At 36.8% G+C, this 20,157-nt stretch overlaps 1 protein-coding gene and 1 long non-coding RNA gene across 7 annotated transcripts in view; one reads left to right on the forward strand and one right to left on the reverse strand.

The window, feature by feature from the left end:
• CTNNA3 (catenin alpha 3) overlaps positions 1–20,157 on the forward strand; it is a 1,829,362-nt gene that overhangs the window by 12,981 nt on the left and 1,796,224 nt on the right. For 2 of the 6 annotated variants that reach the window (XM_043476814.1, XM_043476817.1), the window contains exon 1: positions 13,715–13,798. The exons of the other annotated variants lie outside the window; for them this stretch is intronic. The gene's annotated coding sequence lies outside the window, so the exon portion shown is untranslated. Of the gene's footprint in view, positions 1–13,714; positions 13,799–20,157 lie in introns of those variants that run through there. 6 annotated transcript variants of the gene reach the window in all.
• On the reverse strand, positions 3,362–16,727 carry LOC122446499. The gene is made up of 3 exons (XR_006270883.1): positions 16,585–16,727; positions 12,896–13,041; positions 3,362–6,340 (listed from the first exon to the last, which is right to left on the reverse strand). It is a non-coding gene; the product is annotated as an uncharacterized LOC122446499 (long non-coding RNA).

Here is a 20,157-nt window from a genome sequence, read left to right on the forward strand (position 1 = left end):
CATCTTCCTTTGGCCTTGACCTTAGGTCCTCAGTTCTCTGATTCTCTTTTCCCAAGGAAACTGCTACCAGTTTCTGGTGAAAATTAAAGAAGAATTATTCCATGTCAATATTTACAAATTTACTTTTCATCATAGCTACCACTTGGTTGAATTTAACTTATTTTTCTATGCTATTCTAGATTGTTTTAATGTTGTTTCTATCTATTGGTGAGGACTGATATTCTCTAGTAAGGACATCAGTTAGTTCAGTTCAGTCACTCAGTCGGGTCTGACTCTTTGTGACCCCATGGACCACAGCACGCCAGGCCTCCCTGTCTATCACCAACTCCCGGAGTTTACCCAATCTCATGTCTGTTGAGTCAGTGATGCCATCCAACCATCTCATCCTCTGTCGTCCCCTTCTCCTCCTGCCCTCAATCTTTCCCAGCATCAGGGTCTTTTCAAATGAATGAGCTCTTCGCATCAAGCGTCCAAAGTATGGGAGTTTCAGCTTCAACATCAGTCCTTCCAATGAACACCCAGGACTGATCTCCTTTAGGATGGACTGGTTGGATCTCCTTGCAGTCCAAGGGACTCTCAAGAGTCTTCTCCAACTCCACAGTTCAAAAGCATCAATTCTTTGGTGCTCAGCTTTCTTTATAGTCCAACTCTCACATCCATACATAACCACTGGAAAAACCATAGCCTTGACTAGATGGACCTTTGTTGGCAAAGTAATGTCTCTGCTTTTTAATATGCTGTCTAGGTTGGTCATAACTTTCCTTCAAGGAGTAAGCGTCTTTTAATTTCATGGCTACAATCACCATCTGCAGTGATTTTGGAGCCCCCCCAAAATAAAGTCAGCCATTGTTTCCACTGTTTCCCCATCTATTTGCCGTGAAGTGATGGGACTGGATGCCATGATCTTAGCTTTCTGAATGTTGAGCTTTAAGCCAACTTTTTCACTCTCCTCTTTCACTTCCATCAAGAGGCTCTTTAGTTCTTCTTCACTTTCTGCCATAAGAGTGGTGTCATCTGCATATCTGAAGTTATTGGTATTTCTCCTGGCAATCTTGATTCCAGTTTGTGCTTCATCCATCCAGCCCAGCATTTCTCTGTATATAAATTAAATAAGCAGGGTGATAATATACAGCCTTGACATACTCTTTTCCTGATTTGGAACCAGTCTGTTGTTTCATGTCCAGTTCTAACTGTGGCTTCCTGACCCGCATATAGATTTCTCAAGAGGCAGGTCAGGTGGTTTGGTATTCCCATCTCTTTCAGAATTTTCCACAGTTTATTGTGAATCACACAGTCAAAGACCTTGGCATAGTCAATAAAGCAGAAATAGATGTTTTTCTGGAACTCTTTTGCTTTTTCTTTTTTTTGTAAGGGCATACAAATTGTTAAAATATGAAATGCTTTTGTATTCCTTCTCCAGTAGCCTTCCTTCACTTGGCCTCTGCCTGGGACCCTCTAGATTTTCCTTAGACCCAGCAACTAAAGGATGAACCCTCATATACAGGGAGCTTTCCAAGACCCAGCTCCAGGCTAGACTCTGATTAGTTGGGGCCTAATCCATGCTGGTTGTTAAATACTTTTAATATCTCCCCTAATTATAGGCAAATGAAATCCAATTGGATTCTGTGTATTTCCTAAGCTTTTTTCTCTGGTTGCAGTTCAAATCATACAAATGAGAAAATATATGACAATTTATGTAACTAGTCTCTCTTGATGCACGTTTAGGTTGTTTCTAGCTTTTTATTATCACAAAAACACTACACACTGCAGTCCTTGCCTTGCATCTTTGTACACATGTTCAGGTTCCTAAGCTAAAGTTGTTTTAGTGAAACCAATATACCTTCTTTAGTTATGATATTGAAAAAAAGCTAAAGAAAAAATTATATTAGTTTAGTTTGAGGGGCTTTTAATACAACCATACCAAAATGAGATCATTACTCTCTTTTCCAATAAATAATATTTTGATACTATATTATAATTTTCCGTGGATTAACATTAGATTTTCAGAATCTGCCTTTTTGATATATGGGAGAACACTTGTTATTTCCCTGTGCCATGATTACTCAAAGATGCTAACCATAATTTTGTGTTAATATATTTTTTATTATATTTTTCAGTGTTCTGCAGTATAGTGGTTCTCACCCCAGAATACTTTTGCTTCCCAGGAGACATTTGACAATGTCTAGAATTATTTGTGATTACTACAACTAGGAGGCTGATGATACTGGCATCTAGTGGCTAGAGGCCAAAGATGCTGCTAAATATCCTACAACTCAAGACAGCCCTTCCCCTCCCATCCCCCGACTCCACAACAAATTATCCAGCCTAAAATGTCAGTAGTGCTGAGAATGAGAAGGCCTGCTATAATAAAATACACCTGGAAATGGGCATTTTTTTAAACAAACATTCTCCCACTGTCTTTTCTGGCTGGTTTATCAATTTCTTAAGATTGTTGGCGCAGTCTTTCGTTTTTTAAAAAAAAGTGATGAATTTTTGGCTATGCTGGGTCTTGATTGCTCTGCAAGGGCTTTCTCTAGTTGCAGTGAACTGGGGCTGCTCTCTAGCTGTGGTGTGCAGACTCTAGGGCGTGGGACTTCAATAGTTGCGGAACATGGGCTTAGTTGCCCCACAGCATTAGTGGAATCTTCCCAGACCAGGGATCAAACCAGCATCCCCCGAATTGGCAGGCAGATTCTTAACCACTGGACCACCAGGGAAGACCTTGTTCCTTGGTATATAACATGAAAGCAAACTTCCTCTCTGTAACTTGTTAACATGGAATCTACCTGGGAGTAGAGGAGCTAGGTTGTACTTTTCTTGTCCTTCCACCCTTAAATACAACCTAAATGTTTTTGTGTTGTTTTGTGTGTTTTTCACAAGTCTTTGCTCATTGTAGTAGTCCATTCTTCTATTAGGCCAATATCACCTTTTCCTTCTTTTGTATGTCCTTTAAAAATCTGAGTCTTTAGAAAATTCCTTAGATAGCACATTGAGTTATATTTACGTTCTCTCCCATTTTTTTACTCACTTGCGATTGCAGTGGTGAGTTTTATTTTTTGACCTGTCTCTCATTTTAGAATCTCTGGCTCTGGGAAATCCTTACATTTTCTCTGAACTGCTAAGCAATCTAAGATACTTGTCTTACTTTGCTTTTTATTTTCTTCCTTGGCTGTAATGAACTCTAAGGTGATATATTCAATTTTTCCCAAGGTTCCTGTCACTTTCACTTCACTAATGCATTCCTCTTTGTTGGTAAGGATTAAGCCCATGGTAGCCCTTCCATTCTTAGTTTCTTTTGCTCTCTGGATGATGAAGTTGCTGATAGAAAGGCAGATGATAAAGGAGAGGAGTGATTCCTCAGTGCAAATTTTAATTACTTTATTGTCTCTTTGGATTTACTGAATTCTTTTACTTTAGTTTTTAACCAGGTCTCTTTTTTATCCTGACATTTCACCTCAGTCAACTTTCTTTTCATTTTACTTAGAATTTCCATCACTTCTTACCTAGAATTTTTAACTTTCAGTATTTCACTGAGAGAACAAGAGTTGATGTATTATAAATTCTCTTTTGTCTTGAGGATAATTTCCCCTGTCTCCCTCTTTTATCATTATGCAGTCTTTTAATTTTGGATTTTTTTCTGTTTACTTATTTTTTTTAAAGACAGGAGATTTATTCGGTCCTGGCGTTTATCATAAGTGAGATATATACATATCTATATCCCTTTTGAGCTCTGTCACTATCAATTTTGGAGCTACATTATTTCTCTCTCAAATCTTAAAGTGCAGGGCAAGTATCTTGTTAAATTCCTGGGCTACAGGAGCTACATATTCATCTGGGACAACCATTCTCCTATTCCTATTATTTGGTCCTCTATTGGAGGTGAATTTTATCTTAGATAATTTGGAGCAATTTCGATTCCCTTTTCTAACAGAGATGCATAAAACCTAATCTCTAGCATAGCCTCTGCCAGTGTTTTTTTTGTATGTCTACTCCTGCTGTTGGGGCTGTAATGTCCCAGGGCACATATGTCATTCTTCCCTTGTCCTCATTTATCCTGTGTTGCATTTTTGGGAACTAGAAATCTTCCAGCTGAGTGTAGTTAGAAATATATTGCTGGAAGGCGGCCAGGAAACCTCTCTAGCTATCTAAAGAGCAGCTCCTGAGCAGTACCAGTGTGAAAGCTGGCTTTTTGTTGGCTGTCTCAGCCTCAAGTCTCTGATAGGAAGTCAAGATACATGGATTTGAGGGTCTGGCCCTATGGCTGCTTTAAATTTAGGTACCGGGGAGTTCTAGGTCTCCTCCCTCCTAATTTGTTCCATTCATGAAGTAGATAAGGTAGAGTGGCCAGATTGAGCAAATAAAAATATAAGACACACAGGTTTGACTTTTAGGAAAACAACCAATAATCTTTTCAGTGCGTTTCAAACACTGCATAGGACATATGCCAGAAAATTATTCATTGTTTATCTGAAATTCAAACTTAGCTGGGCATTCTATATTTTATCTGGTAGCTATAAGGTCAGAGAAATTTCCCCCCAGTGTTTGAAACAGTTAGTGAGGTCTTTTGTGCCTCAGGTACTGGTGTAACAGGGTTTTTTTCTGGTTTTGTAGAGGTTGCCCTTCCCAGTCGTCCTTCACCTGCAGGGCTGGTCAGTACCGAGAGGACTGGAGGAAATTTATAAAGAGTCTGGGAGCCTTTAGAGAGGAACAGAGCCAAGACCTGGACTCCTTCCCTGTAGTTGCTATTAGAAAGTGTTTTGTGCATTGAACTGGTCATGATTAAAAAAGGACTGAGTAAGAAAGAACATCAAAGATCTTAGACTAGGACTCCTGTTGTGGTCTGCATTGCCTAGTGGGAGATGCTGTTTGGGCACTTGTGTGTCTGGACGCAGAAGGCCCTCCTGATGCAGCCACTTGGTGCGTGGTGAACCGAAACGTTCTGGGCGTGGCTGCACGCGCTGCCTCTAAGGGCGCGGGCTCTTCTCTCTTTAAGAATCACTGTGACCGCTGTATTTGCAGCAGCAAAGGCAAGAGCACACCAGGCGGAAAGGTCACATGGAGCCGCAGGGGATCTGTTTTCATCAGGAAACTGTGCCAGGAGCAGAACACCAGCGGCCGCAACAGGGCCCTCTTGTGTCTAATACAGTTCTCTGGTCTCCTCTTTCTGAGGTGTGTGGATCCAGAGGCTCCCAGAGTTCCCGAACAGTTTAAGGAACAGGAGAGATACTGGACTCCCTGCCAGTGTGGTAGTAGGGAAGTACTTTTAGTTTGAAAATTAATACATAGGACCTCTTTTTCACCCCAAACTACCGAAGTAGTTGCTACTATTAGCACATCTATACATGTATTTTATATATTTGATATCATAACATATATTGTTTTGTAAATAGCTAAGTTCTATAAAAGTTTCTTTTTTCTTTTTCTAAGATGTCATGACCTGAGAAGGCTATGTATATTTTCCTGTGGTCTTGTGCTTAGCAGTTTTAAAGATGTAGCTTAGATCAATAAACATATGTTAATGAAAAAATATAAAGTTTTGTGATTCCTTTTCATTCTTGCGTATTTTTCATCTTTGTCAGCCTATATCCATTAATATTTTTAAAAGACCAAGCTAAAATTTTTACCTATAGTAGTTAGTCATCCTTGGTAATTATCTTTAACTTTAAATACTTGTTTTACTTTGGTGCCTTAGTTTATATCATATAATCTTGTATTTATGCACATACTAATCTAAAATAATATATTGATTGTTGATGCTCTTAATTGCATTCTTCTAGTGGGAAATATAGGAGCATGTTTATTATGATCTTAGGGTAGGAAATAATTTCTTAAGTAGGACCCCCAAAACATAAGCAATAAGGTAAAATATTTAATTATCTTAATATAAAAACTTTCTTTGTGAAAAAATCACATAAAAGAAGATAAATGAAAGATACCAACTGAAAAGAGATATTAATATTTACAAATTGGCCTATAAAGTGGATGGCATTGTTGTTCCCCTTTTCCTTCCCATGTATCCACATCCTTTCCCATGTGACATTGTGGTTCTTCCTGCTAGAGACAGAGTATATTTCCCTGTACTTGAAAACTTGGTTAGTATTAGACTTGGTTGTGTGATTTGCTTTGCCCGTTGAAATGTGGGCAGAAGAGGCAGAGTCTTTGTTTGAAGCTTCTATGTTAAGATGCACTGTGTTTCCAACTGTTCTTTTTGTTGTTGGCATGGGAAAAACGTGGTTCTGGTCGCCTCCTCATCCAAGGAAGATGAGAAACCCGTGGAGTAGATCTGGAGTACAGCTTGGAGTAAGCCAGCGAGGCCCATCCTGGCCAACTCCCAGCCAACCTGAAAATGTGCAAGACATAATTTTATTTTTATGCCACCGAATTTTAGGATAGTTTCTCTTGTAGAATTATTGTGGAAATAACTGACTTATAGACTTACTCAACTGAAGTTATCCAAAGAACTCCTAAAAAATTAATGAGGAAAAGAATAATCTTAACAGGGAAATGGGTCCCTGATAAGTGAAAAAATAATTCACAGATGAGAAAATTGGAATGACCAATACATAGGTGAAAAGATGTTTAGCTTGTTTCACTGGTTATCAGGTAAATATAGTTTTAATCAATGATGAGCCAGTTTATCATACCTATTAGATTGGCAAAAATTAATGTCTGACAATAGAGTAGTATCTGTAAGGATGTGAAGAAAACAGGACTTATATATATATATATAGATGGTGGAATGCTTAAGAATACAAAGAGAGGGACTTCCCTGGTGGTGCAGTTGTTTAGACTACAGGCTTCCACTGCAGGGGACATAGGTTCAATCCCTGGTTGGGAAACTAAGATCCTTCATGCATGTAGCATGGCCAAAAGAAAAAAACACAAAGAAAGGGTCTTTGCTATTTTTCTATATTGCTGTATTAAGCAGGGAGAGGGTGTTTTCAAGGAATATAATTGACGAAGGATTATGTATAGAATTTATAGAGAAGTTTTGGAAATTATTAAGGAAAAATAGGCAACCTAGGAGAAAAATTGGTAAAAAATATAGATAAGCAATTCACAAAAAGGAGTGTTGAATGGCTAATCAACCTAAAACAGATCACCAATTACATTGGTAATCAGAAATGAAAATTAAAATGACAATGAGATCAACCTTGTACCTCCCATGGTGGCAGAAGTTGAAATGTCATGCAGTCTCTGTTCTGGTTAAGGAGGTGGGGGACACATGTGAATCCATGTGGTCTGCTGCTAATAGTATTTTGGACACTGATTTGGTAATATTTGTTGAAATTGCGTACTCACATGCATTCTGACCCAGAAATTCTACTTCTGAATTGTATTACTTGCTACTGCTGCCATAACAAATTACAACATGATGGGAGGCTTAAACAACAGAAATTTATTTTCCCATAGTTTGAAGGCTAGAAATCTAAGATCAAGGTGTCAGTAGATGTGTGTGTGTGTTTTCCTAAGGCTTCTCTCCTTGACTTGCAAATAGCCATGTTTTTTTGCATGTCCTTATATGGTCATTCCTCTGTGGGTACCTGTGTCTGCACCTCTCTTCTTAAAAGGACACCACTTATATTGAATTGGGCTTCCCTGGTTGTTCAGATGGTAAAGAATCTGCCTGCAATGCAGGAGACCTGGGTTCAATCTCTGGGTTGGGAAGATCCCCTGGAGACGGGAATGGCTACCTACTCCAGTATTTTAGCCTGGAGAATTCCATGGACAGAGGAGCTAGCAGACTGCACTCCATGGAGTTGCAAAGACTCAGACACGGCTGAGTGACTAAATTTTTATATTGAATTAAGGTCCATCATAATGGCCTCATTTTAACTTAATCACATCACTAAAGACCCTGTTTCCTATAAAGCCATATTCCGAGGTATAGGGGATTGGAATATAAACATGAATATGGGTGAGGACACAATTCAACCCACAGCAGAACACATACATATATGTGTGTATACACACACACACACACACACACACACATAGATGAACTATATGTATGTATATATATATATAAATTATAGAGAGGGACTCTTGCAGAGGTACACAGAGACTTGTATGAGAATGTTTATTATATTTTAACATTGTTTCCTATAGTAAACAGTTGGAAACGACCTAAACATACTTGAATAGGCATATGGTCAGATAAAATATATTATAAATGCATCTGATGCAAAATAAAATACAAAATAGAAAGCTACAAATGCAAAATGAAAGGATAAACTAAATCGATTATATTAATTGAGAACTCTTTTTCTCAAATAATAAGAAATCTGTAGATGAGAAGTTCAGAGCTAATAACATCAACGACGCAAGCTCTTTTTGTAGTTCTGCTCCATCATCTTTCCTCCTCAGGTTTGCAGTAAGACTGCTTGGTGTCTAGGCTTTATACCACAGATAACAGAAGGAAGGGTGAAGGGCCATGGCAACACTGCTTTACTTTTTTATAGGTAAAGCAAAAGTTGACATCTCATTCCATCATATGCCATTGAGTTGCAAAGAATGCTGGGAAATCTAGTCTTGTTTGTTTCCATAGCAGTGAAAGGCAAGGGGGAGATGAGACTGTGTGTCGAATGAGCTAAACTGCAACTATAGTTGGACATCAGTAGGCTGTGAAAATGTCATGTTAAGAAGAGAAATTGAGAGAGAGAGAGAGATTGAGAAGTAGAAAGAGATGGGAATTACAATACTGTTTGTGTAAATTAAAAAATCCACACACACATAAGGTGATATATCTTTGTAAAGATATGTATCATTGTAAAGATAGATATCATATGTAAAAAAAGCCACAGAAAGTTGATTGGAAAACTGCCAACACTAGCTACTACAGATTGGATGACTATCAGAAGGAGGGGGTGGAATGGAACTGAGACTGAAGGATATAGAATATGATAGCAACAATAACAACAACAAAAACAACCCCAGACTTTAAACACCAGTTCCATGAGTTGAACTGTAACAGAGGAGCATGGTTGATTGGGTCCATCTGATTCTTTGTATTTAAGACCTGGGAGGAATAAAGCTGGGATGAGTCAGGTCACATGTGTGGTTATTCAGATCATTGGGGAGGGTTAATTGTGCGTGCGTGCGAAGTCGCTTCATTCATGTCAGGCTCTTTGAGACTCTATGGACTGTAGCCCACCAGGCTCCTATTCCATGAAATTCTCCAGGCAAGAATACTGGAGTGGGTTGTCATGCCCTTCTCCAGGGGATCTACCCAACCCAGGGATCAGATCCATGTCTCTTACATACCTGTGTAGGTGTGGGCAGGGTTATTTAGAGCCAAAAAATGTGACTCGCTATGTTAATGCTGAGTTCAATTTTCTTTACTCTGTGATAAGCACCATTCTTTTCACTATAGTTGAAGGACTGATAGGAATGTGTTACAGTTTAAGTTTAGGGATGACAGCAGTTCTTTTTTAGATAATTTAGGGATATTGTAAGTTTTGAAAAATGAATTTTGTACATATTTTTTCTTGTGTTCCATAATACAAAATTAGTAAGAGTTGACTTTTAGAGGGTCAGTGAGAGCATGAGTGAAATAAATATGGCTACTTGGTAGTGAAATCCATCATGCTCTAGTCTTCTGTTATTATCTTTGGAAACAGAGAGTGGGAGAAAGGATTTCCTTCTTCTCTAATATAGCCCTCAGTGACTGACTGGCTCCCTTCTCTGGAATGAAGCAAACTGGCACAATTCCATGTCTTACGTGGGAACAAGACACAGAAGTTTATTTATTTCATTTTTTAAAATTTATTGTCATTCTTTTGCTTTTAGTTTTGTATTCTATCCTTAAAACATCTCATACTCAATCCTCTAGATAATATACATAATTAATTAATATGTGTTAGTATGTTTTGCTTTTATTAAGCATTTGTTACAACTTTGGAAGCAGCTCTTAAGCACTTCCGTTTTAGGACCATGATTCCTTATTACTTAATTATAAATTATTAACATGGATGGGGTAGAAATGGTGAAATGGATTTAATTTGTAAATAAAAATGTGTGAATTTAATGACTCCTCACCAACTTTTAAATCAGATGGGAATCTACTTCTTATCTCTCACAGTAGTTTTCTAAGAGTCAATGGTATTTGGATTTGGAAAACTAGAATTCCTCAATGAGAAATTTATCTTCCACAAAATAACAATAATTGACTAATGAATTATTTAATACTGTAATGAACACTTCATTGGATTCTATGAGTAATTTTATAAGTAATTACCTTTTATAGCAACTTTATAGGTCTCATCTCACACGAAGAACCCAGGGTAAAGGGGAGTCAGGGTGAACAAGACCAAGCAGAGTAAAGCAGAGCTTGAATCTGAAGTTTGTCTTGCCTTTCTGCTTATGTTTTTCATTACTTCCCTTCTTTTCCTACACTTAGTGAGTTCTTGATGCCTTATCTCTCTCTACTCAGCCATGAGAGAGCTCTTCTTGTCTCATAGTTTAAGGCACAACACAAATGCATAGTTATCATATCTTGATTTTTCTCCTGAGTTGCAGGATTCTGAATTTCCAGCTGCCGATGGGAATACCCATTTGCACACGCTACTCATACCCCAAACTCATCATGTCTACTGTAGTCAGAGTAGCGCTTGCTCTAGATCTGCTCATTGGTGTGAATATTATGTTATGAGCCATATGTTATGAGTAATATGTTACTGCAATAGGGAGGTAATATGTTGTTTTCAAGATAAACTATATAAAGAGTGTAAAAAAATTAAAATAAAGCATAAACTATATGGAGGCATTTTTGTTAAAAGTAAAAAGGATTATTTTAAAGAAGTAGTATCTATTGACTAGTCATTCAGTCTCCCCTCCCTACCAAAGCATTATTGTTTAAAATATTTTTTTTTTTTTTAGCCACAAGTAGAATCTAACAAGGACTTTACATGTAGGTGCTTAAGGCACCTGGAAAATCCAGAAATCATTAAATGAGACATAGTTCAGGAGTGCCTGTGTCAGGGAACGAAACTCAGGGTTGGAAGCTGAGAACAGAAAGAAAAAATTAGTTATCTGTATATTCTAAAATGTGTGGGTGATAGGTGAAAAGGATAAGCAAATTACTGGCAAAACAGACTTTTCAGTTTCCTTCTGGATGCTTTCTTCTAAGTTAATTTGAGAAATAATTTTAAGTGTTGATTTTGTATTATAGAGAATATATCAGTTTAGAAAATTAAAGTTACAAAATTTTATGAAAAAATCAATAACAGGATGTTATTATTTCCAAATGTGAAATATAATTTTTACATGGCCACCATGATAATTATATGAGGAAAGAAACAGCCATATTCAGATGTTAAAAGTGATTTTATAGAGTGAAGAACCCCAAAGTTGCTGTCATTATAAGGAATAGAATTCTCTTTTCAAGAAATTGCAATTTCCTATTTTGTATTGCAACTGAGTGATTATTTCTCTTCTTTTTGGAAAATTTAATTCTTTAGTATAAAGGATATGTCGCTAGTGGCAAGCCTGCAAGCATAAGAAGAGAGATCATTCTGAGCCTCTAGATCTGTCTTATTTTTGCCATCGTTAATGGTAGACTTGATGTTTGTGACAATAGTTTTAGAGAAGCATGGAAAATCTGTATCTTTGGTTAAGATAAATTTGTGGTAGTTAATGATTTTAGCTGGGTCTGCATTCATGTTCAGTTGTGTCTGACTCTTTGAGACCCCATGGACTGTATCCCGCCAGGCTCCTCTGTCCATGGGATTATCCTGGCAAGATAGGGAGTGGACTGCCATTTCCTTCTCTAGGGGATCTTCTCCACCCAGGGATTGAACCACGTCTCCTGTGGCTCCTGCATTGGCAGGTGGATTCTTTACCACTGAGCTACCTGGGAAGCTGGATTTTAATTAATTATATAGTAAAATCTTTATTTTTAGAATAAATCAGGCAAATCAGTGTCCATGCTTTTCCAAACTGAAGTGGGTATTAAATTATGAAATAATTTGCAGCTTGTATGAGGACTTTGTTACAGTCATAACATTGCATACTCATGAGAAATAATGCAGTGATAACAGGAAATGTATCTTCTAAAATCACTTCTGTTATAATAGCTTCTATTATAAAATGGACAGTTAGCAAATATTAAACAGGGCAATTAGAAAATACTAAGTGGTTTACAAATATCATATGTATTTTTGAAGAAAAATTATTTTGCTTTATAGTGCAGTTTATTTTTATATTTTGGAATTTAGTTTTGGATTTTCTAATGGAGCTTGGAAACTTTACATAGAGTTTTTGTTTGCTTTTTTGTCCCAGAAAATCTAGAGTTGTAGAAAGTCATCCTGATGATTGAACCCAATTCTGATGCATCTGATTGAGTTGATAGAGGAGGAAATAATGTAACAAAATAATTTGTCACAGATGAGAAGTAATAAACACTAATATGGGCAAATATAATGGAATATTGCTAGACACAATATTATTAATAGGCAAAGTTGAGGTGGTGTGCTTCAATTCCTAGTTCAAGTATTAAATGTCATTGGACTCAATACTGTGGCCTTTCAGGATCAGATGGTACCCTCTGCTGGCTAAATGTGGGATTGCGTTTAAAAATGAATGGCTTTTTTTTGTGGTTTTAAAAATAGGGGTGATTGTTGTATAAAAGGATTGAGCAGTGCAGAATATTGTAAGATAGAAAAATTATAAATGTGAATAATGAAGTCAGTGTATTGCTTAAAGAAATATTTTTTCAAATGAAACTAATATGGAAATACCCATAATTGGAATTTCCTAACCTGAGGATTTATTTTTTAACCATGGAAGTAGGAAGTAGGAAAGAAACAGCAGGGGCAGAATATATAGATCTCCTTACCTCCGTCTTCAATAACAATTTTGAATAATCGAAGCTACTTAAATTACTTTTATTACTTACTGTTGTAACAGTGACTGGCAAATAGCTCGAGGTGAGATAAGAACTGCTTTTCTCAGGGCTTCCCTGGTGGTCCAATAGCTAGGATTTCATGCTTCCACTGCAGGGGGAATGGGTTCCATCTCTGGTCCGGGAACTAAGTTTCCTCACTGTGCGGACAAAAAAAAAAAATCCTACCTCGAGAACTGCTTTTCTTTGGCTACCCTGACCTAATTTCTGTTAAAAATAATTGAAATATTCTTAAATAATCTGGAAGTTCGATAAGTTCGATACATGGAAGTATCATATAGCATGTTTGTTTTAAAATTTTTTCTATATTTTATTTTTTTCACTTTTAATTTTATACTGGAGTACAGTTGATGAAGAATGTTGTGATAGTTTCAGGTGTATAGCAGTGATTCAGTTATACATGTACATATATCTATTCTTTTGCAAATTCTTTTCCCATTTAAGTTGTTACATAATACTGAACAAAATTCCCTGGCTCTTGTGTAGGTCCTTTTGGTCGTCCATTTAAAATATATTTTAAATTCTAAAAGTCACTTTGGAATTTACAGTGTTTGGGGCACATGATGACATGAAGTTATATTTAAAAGCTTGTATTACACAGTATGTCATTATTTCATTGCAAACTTGAAAAATATAATTTTAATCTGATTCTACTGTTTAATATTGCCTTTCACTGGTATGTTGCTTTAAGAGCACCCATCCCCCTTTCCTGTTTGAGCCACTGTGTCCTGTCAGTCATCCTGAAATACACTAGGGTACTTGTCAGGCTGTTTGCTTACAAATGCATCATAAGCCAAATTGTGAGCCATGATAGTGGCACTGAATTTCTAAACACAAGAAATTGCTTAGACAGTTGGTTTAGTATCTGTGTATGGGCAATACTCTGTCTTGCAGTAGGTGAGTGAAGTGTCAAACTTTTTAAAATCAAACTTTGCTCTAAGGCAAATCCTAATTATAGGTTATATGTTACTTGGTTAGATAACTTTGGGGGAAATTAAAGGATATTATTTCTATAAAATGGGATGAATAGAAACTACTGTATTGTGTATTTATTACTTTTATAACTAATTTCCTTTTAATAGCACTAAACTCTAAACTACTTTATGAAAACTCCAGCTTTATAAATATCTACTTTTCCAAGTAGATTAGCAGTCATTTCCGTTTTCAATAGAAATTTAATTCTCTTACATACTTTTTCTTTCACATCAGTTGAGGCAGATTCAGTTGAGCAGAGGCTCAGTTCTGTTATTTGAAGTATTTATTAACGGCATTAAAAATAGTGCTAAAACAAATTCTCATGTGCCAATGACCAAGCTATAGTAGTCTTATATCAAAGCATTAAAAAATTCCTATTAACTGAGCTATTACTGTTTGAGTAACTATATTCAAGACACTGGAAGCTTTACATTCTTTAGACATAAAAGTTATTCAGCAAGCAGGCTCTTTGTGCAGACAATTTAATTTCTATATGAAGCTCTAAACCTAAGTTGTACATGGATACTTTTCCAGTATTTTCTGTATGTAGCCTTAATATTTTAAAAAGAGAATTAATAAAAGTAAAAATATAGGAACTTGTGGATTTTGATACTTGTGTGTTTAATATGGTAGAGAATAGTTAAGAGCTGCAAGGACTTGAAGTTTTAAGGCTTTATCTAGGGTAAACAAGAAGAGATTGCTTTTGCTGATACATAGAATGATTATTTATGCCTTACCTTGTTCCTGAAAGGATTCAAGGTGACTTATAAGGCTATGTGAAATTCAAGAAAGGAGAAATTAAAAGTGGGGTGAAAGTAGAAAGAAAAATAAGTATGGGATATAAAACAGAGCCAGGAATAAGGCTGAGCTGCCACAATTCTTGATTATGGTTTTATGACACTGGTGTATGGTGGATTGATGGGAGAGAAAATATAAGCTTATATACAGAAGTCTTACGGGGGACTTTCATGCAAACTAGCTGTCTTCCTTACCAAAGATGACAGTGCAGAGTGGGGAAAGTAAGCTGGATGGTGAATATTAAATATGCTTTAAATATCACTTTGTGTTTTGGTGGAAAAAAAAGTAGAGAACTGCTACCCTTTTAGCCCACACACTGATTTGTGTAGGCACAAGTGTGGCTCTAAGTTTTCTAGGAGCAGAAAGGAATTTGGTTTGTTACTTAATTCAGAAGAAAGATTAAAGAGGCTTAGTTGTTTGGAAACAACAAGAAGTTGTTTAAATAAGGTCATATATCTACATATTAGAACAGATACAATCAAGCTAATGTTAAGATAAAATATATTTGGCAATTTTGTATGAATCTAGTCCTGGTATTTAAAATTTTTTCTGAATAGGTTTTTATAAATGAGATTAGTTACTTTCCTTCCTTCACTCAATTTGGTTATAAATTTAACTTGAATTTCAACTTCTGTTAGGTAAAAATTAACTAGATACATTTAACTTGGAGAAAAGTTGTTGGGTAGGAGGAAGGAATTCAGAGGTAGGACTTTTTAATGTACTTTGATCTTCAAATACTCAAAAACCAACTACTGTGTTGAAGACTTTGGGCTCTGTGCTGCACACCATGCTAAACCCAGCCTGTAAAACTGAATAAGGTTAGAAGTTCACTGCTTTCACCCAATAGTACTGAAAAAGGACAAAAGTGTAGCAATAACATTTTGCTAAGGATCTTTCAGTGATATCTTCAGATATTCAATTAACATGATGAGTCAGAGACAATCATTTGGCTCCCTTTTTTAAGGAAGCCAAATAAAAAATAAAATAAGTAAGAAATGGTTGTCTTTTACAAAAAGCACTACAGAAACAAAATACCCAAAGCTTTTTTTTTTTTGTACTTTTGTAAACACATATTCAGGTTGACTTAGAGTTCTATAACACGTCAGCTGCATGACATGACATTGTGGATAACATGGACACACAGGTTTGAAACCTGGGAAGCAAATATTCTTAAGATACTAAGTAGGGTTTTGTTGTTGTTTAGTCGCTAAGTTGTATTTGATTCTTTGCAACCCCATGGACTGTAGCCTGCCAGTCTCCTCTGTCCATGGAGATTCTCCAGACAAGAATACTGGAGTGGGTTGCCATTTCTTTTTCCAGGGGATCTTCCCGATCCAGGGATTGAACCGGTGTCTCCTGCAGTTCCTGCTTGGCAGATGAATTCTTTACCAGTAGGTCCACCTGGGAAGCCCAAAGCAGATTTGTGCTAAGTTGTTTCAGTCCTGTCCAACTCTTTGTGACCCATGGACTATATAGCCCGCCAGGCTCCTCTGTCCATGGGATTTTCCAGACAAAAATACTGGAGTGGGTTGCAGGTTTTGGCATCAAATAAACTGAGTGATTACCAGAGTGGTCAAGGATGCTTAAGGAAAACAAATTAGCTTTTGAAAACATTAATTCAGAGATCCTAGTGAGAAATATGCTAACTGCTTGTACAGTCAATGGATATCAATAGAAATCTGTAATTATATAGTAACTGAAGTAACTTGGAAATATTTTCAGTGTCAGTGAGATAAGAGATGAACAGAAAAGATTTTTTAAAAGTTAGATTTATTAAGGAAAAATTTACATACATTAAATGCACTCTTTTTAAGTTTACAGTTTGATGAATTCTGACAATTATACACAATCATATAATCACCACCATTATCAAATAGAACATTTCTATTTGAATCAATCCAAAAAGTTACCTGTTTTATGCATGGTTGTTCAGTGATTTCAGCACCATTTGTTGAAAAGACTATCTTTTTTCCACTGAGTTACTGTGACATCTTCATTGAAAGTCAAGTGTCCATTTAATATTATGTCTAATACGTGAGCCCGGGTTGTCTCACTTTTGGTAACGTTAAAATTGATTAGTGCACTCACGCACTATGATCCTGATTCTCATAGTTCCCTGTTAATCAGTCACCTAATGATTTTAGCCTTCATACTGGTAATTCCTGTATAGTCTATTATTTTTTAAGGGTGACTTTATCATTCTATAATTCTTTTTAAAATGCTTACATTTTTGTTTTTTTTAATTTTTTTGTTTTTATTTTTAATTATTTTATTTTTTAAAATTTTGGCTGTGTCGAGTCTTCGTTGTGGCACATGGGCTTTTCTCTCTAGTTGCTGCGAATTGACCTCTCTTGTTGCAAAGCACGGACTTTAGGGTGCGTGTGTTCACTAGTTGTGGTGTGTGGGCCTAGTTGCTCGGTGGTATGTTGGATCTTAGTTCCATGACCAGGGATCAAACCCATGTCCCCTGCATTGGAAGGCGGACTCCCAACTACTGGATTGCCAGGGAAGTACCCTGTTTATTAGTTTTATCAGTTGGGATCATTTATAAAGAACTCTTCCCTTACTATTTCATTAGTCAGAAGTATAGTTCATACCAGGAAATCAGGAAAGTACTTGATTATTTCCTATTATTTACCCATTTTCAAAAAAATAAGATATTCTAGCAACTTTGAAAGGTGACCAATGAGTTTTTGTTTTTGAATTTTTATATGTTGGATATGTTGCAGTGTATTATAATTTTTATTCTTTTGATGCTCAAATTTTCTGATTTTTGGCCACTGAGAACCCCTTTAAATTGTTTACTTAGCCTTTTGATTGGCTTTCCTGGTTGGTCAGTGATAAAAAATCCCCCTCCCAAAACAGGAGACGTGGGTTTGATCCCTGGTTTGGGAAGATCCCTGGGAGAAGAAAATGACAACCCATTTCAGTATTCTTGTCTGGAAAATCCCATGGACAGAGGAGCCTGATGGGCTATAGTCCATAGAGTCGTAAAATAGTCAGACACAATTTAGTGACAAAACAACAAGAAGCTTTGGACAAAACCCAAGTGAACCTTGATTCCTAGCTTAAGAAGATGTTTTGTACATTTCCTGCACCAGATCTTTGATCAGCCTTTTCACCAAGGAACCTAGGTCCTTTTAGTGGAAAATAGTATTTAGGGAACACAAACTCTGCACCAGATTGCCATTGCTGCCCAGTTTTCTTTTTCCTTTGGATGTGTGTGAACACATACAAAAAGAAGTAGATATTTTTTAGGAAAGGAAACATATATAATGAGATCATACTGATGGCTCCCATTTAAAATAAAGTTAATTTAAAGTTTTTTGATTTTATGTTTGCATCTTTTTTCTTTATATTGAGGTATAGTTGATTTACAATATTATATTAATTTCAGGTGTACAACATAGTGACTCAAAATTTTTTTATGGATTATACTCCATTTATAGTTATTATGAAATATTGCTGTATTTCCTACACTGTAAAATGTATCCTTGTAGCCCATTTACCAGGCAGGAGCCCTCCCCTGTTAGCACTGGTAACCACTAGTTTGTTCTCTATATCTGTGACTCTTTTTTTTTTTAGTCACTAGTTTGTTTTATTTTTTAGATTCCACATACAAATGATAACATACAGTATTTGTCTTTCTCTGTATGACTTATTTCACTATGCAGAGTACTCTCTAAGTCCGTCCACGTTGTTGCAGTTAACACAATTTCATTTTTTACAGCTAAATAGTATTCTTTTGAATATCTATAGCACATCTTTATCTGTTCATCTGTTGATGGACACCTAGGCTTCTTCTGTATCTTGGCAATTGTAAATAATTCTGCTATGAACTTTGAAGTATATTCAGTGCAGTCACTTAGTCATGTCCGGCTCTTTGAGACCCCATGGACTGCCGCACACCAGGCTTCCCTGTCCATCACCAATTCCCAGAACTTGCTCAAACTCACGACCATCTAGTCAGTGATGCCATACAACCATCTCATCCTCCGTTGTCCCCTTCTCCTCCTGCCCTCAATCTTTCCAAGAATCAGGGTCTTTTCTAATGAGTCAGTTCTTCACATCAGGTGGCCAAAGGTTTGAAGCTTCCAGCTTCAGCATCAGTCCTTCCGAAGAATATTCAGGACTGATTTCCTTTAGGATTGGCTGGTTTGACTCTTTGCAGTCCAGGGTACTCTCAAGAGTCTTCTCCAACACCACAGTTCAAAAGCATCAATTCTTCGGTGCTCAGCTTTTTTTATGGTCCAACTCTCACATCCGTACATGACTTCTGGAAAAATCATAGCTTTGACTAGACAGACCTTTGTTGGTAATGTCTCTGCTTTTTAATATGCTGTCTACGTTGGTCATAACTTTTCTTCCAAGGAGCAAACGTCTTTTAATTTCATGGCTGCAGTCACCATCTGTGGTGATTTTGGAGTCCAAGAAAGTAAAGTCTCTCACCGTTTCCATTGTTTCCCCATCTATTTGCCATGAAGTGATGGGACTGGTTGCCATGATCTTCTTTTTTTGAATGTTGAGTTTTAAGCCAGCATTTTCACTCTCCTCTTTCACTTTCATCAAGAATCTCTTCAGTTCCTCTTCTCTTTCTGCTATAAGGATGGTGTTATCTGCATATCTGAGGTTATTGATATTTTTCCCGGCAAGCTTGATTTCAGCTTGCTTGTGCTTCATCCAGCCTGGCATTTTGCATGATGTACTTTGCATTTAAGTTAAATAAACAAGGTGACAATATACAGCCTTGATGTACTCCTTTCCCGATTTGGAACCAGTCCATTGTTCCATGTCCCATTCTAACTTTTGTTTCTTGACCTGCTTACAGATTTCTCAGGAGGCAGGTAAGGTGGTCTGATATTCCCATCTCTTGAAGAATTTTCCACAGTTTGTTGTGATCCATACAGTCAAAGGCTTTGGCGTAGTCACTAAAGCAGAAGTAGGTATTTTTCTGGAGCTCTCTTGATTTTTCTATGATCCAGCAGATGCTGGCAATTTGATCTCTGGTTCCTCTGCCTTTTCTGAATGCAACTTGAACATCTGGGAGTTCTCAGTTCACGTACTGTTGAAGCCTAGCTTGGAAAAATTTTGAGCATTACTTTGCTAGTGTGTGAGATGAGTGCAATTGTGCGGTAGTTTGAACATTCTTTGGCATTGCCTTTCTTTGGAATGGAATGAAAACTGACATTTTCCAGTCTTGTGTCCACTGTTGAGTTTTCCAAATTTGCTGGCATACTGAGTGCAGACTTTGACAGCATCATCTTTTAGGTTTTGAAATAGCTCACCTGGAATTCCATCACCTCCATTAGCTTTGCTCATAGTGATGCTTCCTAAGGCCCACTTGACTTTACACTCTAGGATGTCTGGCTCTAGGTGAGTGATCACACCATTGTGGTTATTTGGGTTGTTAAGTTCTTTTTTGTACATGAATCCTTTCAAATTAATGTTTTCATTTTCTTCAGCTATATACCCACATGTGGAAT

This window comes from Cervus canadensis, chromosome 8 (genome assembly GCF_019320065.1).
Source record: "Cervus canadensis isolate Bull #8, Minnesota chromosome 8, ASM1932006v1, whole genome shotgun sequence".
Lineage (NCBI taxonomy): Eukaryota > Metazoa > Chordata > Mammalia > Artiodactyla > Cervidae > Cervus > Cervus canadensis.